At 32.0% G+C, this 5,838-nt stretch overlaps 1 long non-coding RNA gene across 3 annotated transcripts; it reads left to right on the top strand.

The window, feature by feature from the left end:
* The first annotated feature begins 340 nt into the window (after positions 1–340).
* LOC149881336 (uncharacterized) lies at positions 341–5,444 on the top strand. 3 transcript variants are annotated; one of them, XR_016445851.1, is made up of 4 exons: positions 341–3,567; positions 3,725–3,997; positions 4,131–4,592; positions 4,723–5,444. It is a non-coding gene; the product is annotated as an uncharacterized LOC149881336 (long non-coding RNA). The 3 variants fall into 3 exon arrangements; XR_016445850.1 differs by having other exon boundaries at positions 3,722–3,997; XR_016445849.1 differs by having other exon boundaries at positions 341–3,997.
* Positions 5,445–5,838: the final 394 nt, after the last annotated feature.

Below are 5,838 nucleotides of genomic sequence, written 5' to 3'. Positions count from 1 at the left end.
AAAAGAGTTTGCATTCAGTACGAACTTTTTTACTGAGTAGTTGCGTCGTTACTCGAAAAACATCCTACGCCATAATGAGATAAGTTTTAGTACATCATCATATTTGTCTTTGAACCATTATAGCACCTGTCTTAATTCAAGGTGTTACTTAAAATCTAAGATTTTCAATTCGTTGGAAAATAAAATTGTTGTTTTTATGAGCTTTTTAAATTTCTACAATTAAAGAATGAATAATAAATGATATCGCACATCATTGATTGTTAGTTAAGTGATGTAATATAATTTTACGTATAAGCCTTTATGGTTTATTGCCCGCGCAGTCTATGGTTCAGCTATTTTATTCATTTATCGGCTTTTAACAAGGATGTAAATTTTTTCATTGTCTTTTCAAACGCTATTGATACTTGAAGACTTAGGAAGGACAAAATAAAAAAAATTTTTTTAATGTTTTAAAACAATCTTTGAATTAATTTTATTAATCTAATTAGCGATTAAACTTTAATATCTGACGCACTATATATAGTCTGGTTTGATGGGCATAGCCGGTTTGATAGATATATATAAGCTTGAATTTAGTTAAGAAATTGGATCTTAACGAGAGAGTAATAAGTTATCATGAGTTGCATTAATCTTGTGATCATCTACCAAAAAATGGAAAAAGAAATTTGCGGATTACCGAGTGATGGTTTATTACCGAATGACACAGAGTTACAAAAGCTACTGAAAATGGCGGTAGAAAAAGTGAATAAAGACGTAGGTTCTCATTTCTTAATTTGTGGTGCAGATCAAATGATGACAAAGAAATTTATTAGTGAAGAAGAAGTGGGTAATTTTAAGATATTTTCTGAAAGAAAAACTTTGAACTGGGTCGCACTTAAACTTGCGTTACCCGGAGATGAAAAAAAAATGATGAAAGTTTACGCTGAATTTTTTAAGCTCATGTATTTTCGTGCAAAAGCTGACTCTTATAAATTATTTTGAGCTAAGTTGAGCTCCAGCTTTACCATGACCGTCGTCGTCATCTAAAAGATAAAACATTTTCAACGTCCCTGGGTAATAATCGTTTTTAAAGCTAAGTAATTTGAAATATTTTCTTGTGAAAACTTATTTTTGATGAATTTAAACGTCATTCGCTATTCGCGTAATCAAGGAAAATATTTTTGTTTTTATAAAACCAAAGTTTAGCTAAAAGCTCTTTCATGACTTTTGCGAAATCGAGTTATCTTTTCATTTTATAGAATAACCTTTCCTCAATAATTTAAATGTTCAAACTTATTGCATAAAATTATAATAATTTTGTTGCAATTTTATAATTTTCCAGTACTATTAAGAAGGCTTTCTTTCGATCAATAGACAGCTAAGAATAAATATCGATTGGAGAAAGTACCTCATGCGAAGCGCTGATTTACCTATTGATAAACTATCGAAATTTGAATGAAATAAAAGAATCCACATTGAAAAATGTGCATTTAGAAATATTTAAGCTTTTGACTAAGGTAAGAGAGTCCACTCTACATGATCCATCAAATCTATTCTTTCAAAGTTAATAACAAAAGAAATATGGACAAAAATGTTTAATAATAATTATAACCACACCTGTCTAAAATTAGAAATAGTATTCCAAAGCTTCCCGAAAAACCCCTTTGCGGGGATTAATCTACATATATTCCTGATAAGAAAACTCAAAAAATTGAAATCCTTTATGACCGTCCAAGCAAGAAATTTCAATTTGAAAAAATAAGCTAAGGCCACAAAAAATCCTTTCTCTAATTTAATAAAACTGTTGTTGGATGTATTAAACTATGAATTTTATCTTTAGAAATGATCAACAATGAATGATAAACCAAGTAAAATATTTTAAAAGCATCAAATTAAAGGGAAAAATTAATATGATTTGATAAGATAAAGCAAGAAATTTTCTTAATCAAAAAATGTCCACACTCTTCTGCGGATTGGTTTCTATTTGTTCTTTGAACACATAACAAATATAATGTTACAAAACAAAAACAACTTCTTTAAATTTTCATTATTAATGAAAGAGAAAAACAAAAGTACACAAAAATCTAAAAATGAAAGATTTCTTTACTTGGCTTGTATTACATACACTTGTTGTTAAAATCTACCATGCAACTAAGTAGCTGTTATGAATAGTCTGGATAACACATAGGCCTTTTGTATCTCTCCCAGTGCTAAGTTCTATCAGTTCTAAAGCTGTGTTGAAGGGCCTCTTTTGCCTGTTCACTGAATGGTCCAAGAGACTTTTTGTGACAATCAATGAAATCTTTGACATGAAAGAAAATAGCATGTACTTTTGGTGTGGCACTTCTTTTTGAAAGTGAGAGGTAAGCCAGTTGAAATTGCTCAACTTTGTTGGAGTAGTTTGAATCCAGATGATTTCCAAAGCATGCTCAAACAACTGCATCAAATTTTCTCAGTGTGTCAATGAATTGAATGACATGAAAAGAGGCATAAAATGTTCTGATGGATCCAAAGTGCGAAGGGATCCACTTTGCGATAACCTAGTCCGGTCAATGTCACACCATGTGCAAAAATGTGAGCTGGCATGTGACTGAAGCCTACAAACAAGTTGCAAACAAGCCCACTAATCAAGTTTGCCACCTTAATGTCACTTAAAAGAAGAAAGTCAAAAGGTTGAGAGAGTGTAAGAGAGAACATTGTTTTCAAATTTTCATAGTTTTCTGCTACTCTTTGTACTTTCTGGTTACTATTTGTACTGTGTACTCTGGTACTTTCATAGTTTTCTGATACGTCCTCTGCGGCGGCAATAAGAAGTTGAGATCTCACTGCACTATCTTTGGCTGTCCAGGATGTTAATGTCTTCTTTTCTGGTAGAGCTTGAGCTTGAGTTAACATTTCATCTTCTTGAATTCCAAAGCTAACTTTGAGGAAACCACCACCACCATCAATTTCAAGCTTCAAAATGTGTTCTTTGTACACCTGTCTTTTTAGCAAAACGTCGTTGAGAAGAGTTGCAAGATTTTTGCAGTTACCACAATTTCCTTCTTTGATTGAGACTTATTATGAGCCACAATGATGTCTGTGTGAGTGAAATGTTTAGATAGTTTTGTTCCAATTTTTGTGAAGCTTGGCTCGAAATTGAGGTTCAATAACTCTCGTTTTTGTGACATGATTTAAAGTTGAGGCCAGCTTTTTGATGTTAGAATTAAATAAGCCAGTGTTGATCTGAATGTTTGCAAGGTCTTGGGATTTTAGAACCACTTCATCGCCAAACAGTCTTTTTGCACTGGCAGCACCTGTATGAATTGAATTAAATAAATGCTATAAATAAATTATCTTTAGGTTTATATAATATGCAGAAGTTCAGGGTTTAAAAGGGTAATATTTGCTAAGGGTTAGTTTTATTGTCTAAAATGTAGATTTAGATTCCTTTCTGATAAAAAGTTTGCAAGTCCTAGTTACTTGGAGTGATTGGAAAAGGTCACCTACAACCACTTTGTGCGATTCTTATTGTTCTATGAGGTGAGGCTTCTTTTGAAGAAATGACTGCTAAAGCAATCTCTTCACTGACTTTGGAGTCTTTTGAAGGTAATTTCTTAATATTTTGTCTGAATGTAAACTGATTGCATTGATGAGATACCCCCTTCCAAAGCTGCCCTCCTGTCTCTGGCCTAGGAATTACAGTTAAGAAATCAAAAAGTGAGGGGACAAAGACTTTCTCGCCATTTTTCTTTTTTTTCAGAAGCAGTCTGCAAGAATCACACATTCCAAGTGGGACCTGTGTATCAGAAAAGTCAATATCATAAGGAATCAGACTGTTTACTTGGTTTATTAGAAATTTGTTAGCTCTCTAGAACATTTCCTCATACAGAGGAAACAAACTGACTTTCGACAGTCTTCATGATTTTTTTCTGAGTTTGGCATTTTCGCGCTGTGCATCTAGAGAATCAAAACAACACTAATTGCAAAGCACCTAAAAGCAATGTGTATAAAGATTTCAATATTTTATTAGGGACGTGTAAGAAATACTTTATTTTACAAAATATTTTAAAAAAGATTTTCTCATTTTTTAACAAAAGCAGGTTTTTAAAATTGAGATCTCTTGCTCAGACGGTAGTGAAGGATTTCAATTTTTTGATTTTTCTTATCAGGAATATATCAAAGTTAATCCCTCCAGAGGGTTATTTCGGGAAGCTGCGGAGTGATTATTGGACAGGTGCGTAACACCTGGGTTAATGTCAAGATTTAGAAATTGTTTCTGCTTTATCGTCAATTACAGCTGCTAGACGAAGGCTAAACTTCTTGCAGGTGTCCAGGAAGTGGTCAGCTGAGATTTCATTCAAGTTTTGGTGTTGTTTAATACAAACCCTTGCATGAACTTAAGACAAAGGTAGAAATATCGCTGTTTGATCTGTTATTGTATTTCTATTTGAGAAGATGAATAAGTGTGAGGAGTTGTTATGTTTCCCAGAGACACTGATGAACTCACTTTCTTAATAAATGCTGTTACTGTATTACCATCTAACTACGATTGAACTATTTACAATCTTAAACCTATCACCTGCGTGACTTCCTACAAACAACCCAAATCTACAATTGCAATGTTGGATAAAGTAATTATTACAAAATTTATTTACTTCTTAGTACCATTTAGCTATGTAATAATTGCGGAAATTAATTTTTTATTTGTGGTACATACGAATAAATTTTTTGCTTGAAAATTACTTTTTAAAAATACTATAGGAAAATTGAAGACCACAAGGGAAAAAATGGACATATTACATTTTGCAACTTTTGACAAATGTTGATTTTAAAGTTTGAAAGTGTCTTATTTTTCTAACATGTCTGGTTTTTCTTCGATTTGTGAGCATGATCTTCCGGTAATAAAATGAAGACTTATTGTAACCAGAACGACAGTTCAGAACATCAAAAAATGTCTGCTGGTTGCGATGGCAACGTTAAATGAAATCCCAAAAGCAAATTTCTAGTTGCTATCAATGACGTCTTCTACACAGCTGTGTGCAAATTAGCGTGCAGTATTTGGAAAAATCCTCTAGAGTTAGTAACTTAAAACTAATCTTTAGAAGTATTAGTAGCTGATACCAATATGGAATCTTATACGATCGGCAACGATTTCTGTTGTTGCAAGTGGTTTTGTCATTGTTAAAACAAAATTTAAAGATAAACTTAACTCCGTCTTTCCCGCATACTTTTAAAGTAATTGCTCAGCTTCTTTTCTAAGTTAACACCTTATTTTTATTTTTTTTTTGCGTAGTTAGAGGGTAAGGTTCTTCGTTTTTCGGAAAACGTTTATTTTTGAGCATTCTGTTTAGTATATTATTTAGTTGTATTCAAACATTTAGTACAATCTCTCTCCCTTCTAACGTTCTATAAGGTTTATTTCAATTAAAAGTTGTTCAAATTTCTATTTAAAAATTTGGTTTAAAAAAATATTGTCACACCCATGTAAGGTGGTTTTAAATTTAGTTAAACTGTAAAAATATCCGGAACTCAAAAGACATTTTTTTTTAAACAAAAAACGTTTTTCTATGTTTCCGGAAGTTCCTGAAAGCTAGTTCAAAACATTTCTTTTTTATGGGCCGAAATATTATTCGGACTAATTCTTTAATTTTTAAATTCTCATCATTTTTTGTTAATAAGCAATTTTTTCAACCAGTGTTGGATATGTTGATTTTTAAAGACAGATTTTTAACTTCTCGCCATCGAAACGGTTTGGTCAAAACTTCTTGTCACCAAAAAGATCTCAACTGAAAAAGAATAAAAAAATCACCCAAATCTTTTCCTATGGCTTAAAAAAACGAATGTTTTGATATGGAAAGCCTCCAACGATAAAACAAT

The sequence above is a fragment of the Hydra viridissima genome, unplaced genomic scaffold (genome assembly GCF_058129835.1).
Source record: "Hydra viridissima isolate aposymbiotic clone 2 unplaced genomic scaffold, HvirCarnegie_v1 scaffold_12, whole genome shotgun sequence".
In the NCBI taxonomy this organism is placed as follows: Eukaryota; Metazoa; Cnidaria; class Hydrozoa; order Anthoathecata; family Hydridae; genus Hydra; species Hydra viridissima.
Note: the sequence above shows the minus strand (reverse complement) of the source record. Positions and strands in the feature narration are given on the sequence as shown.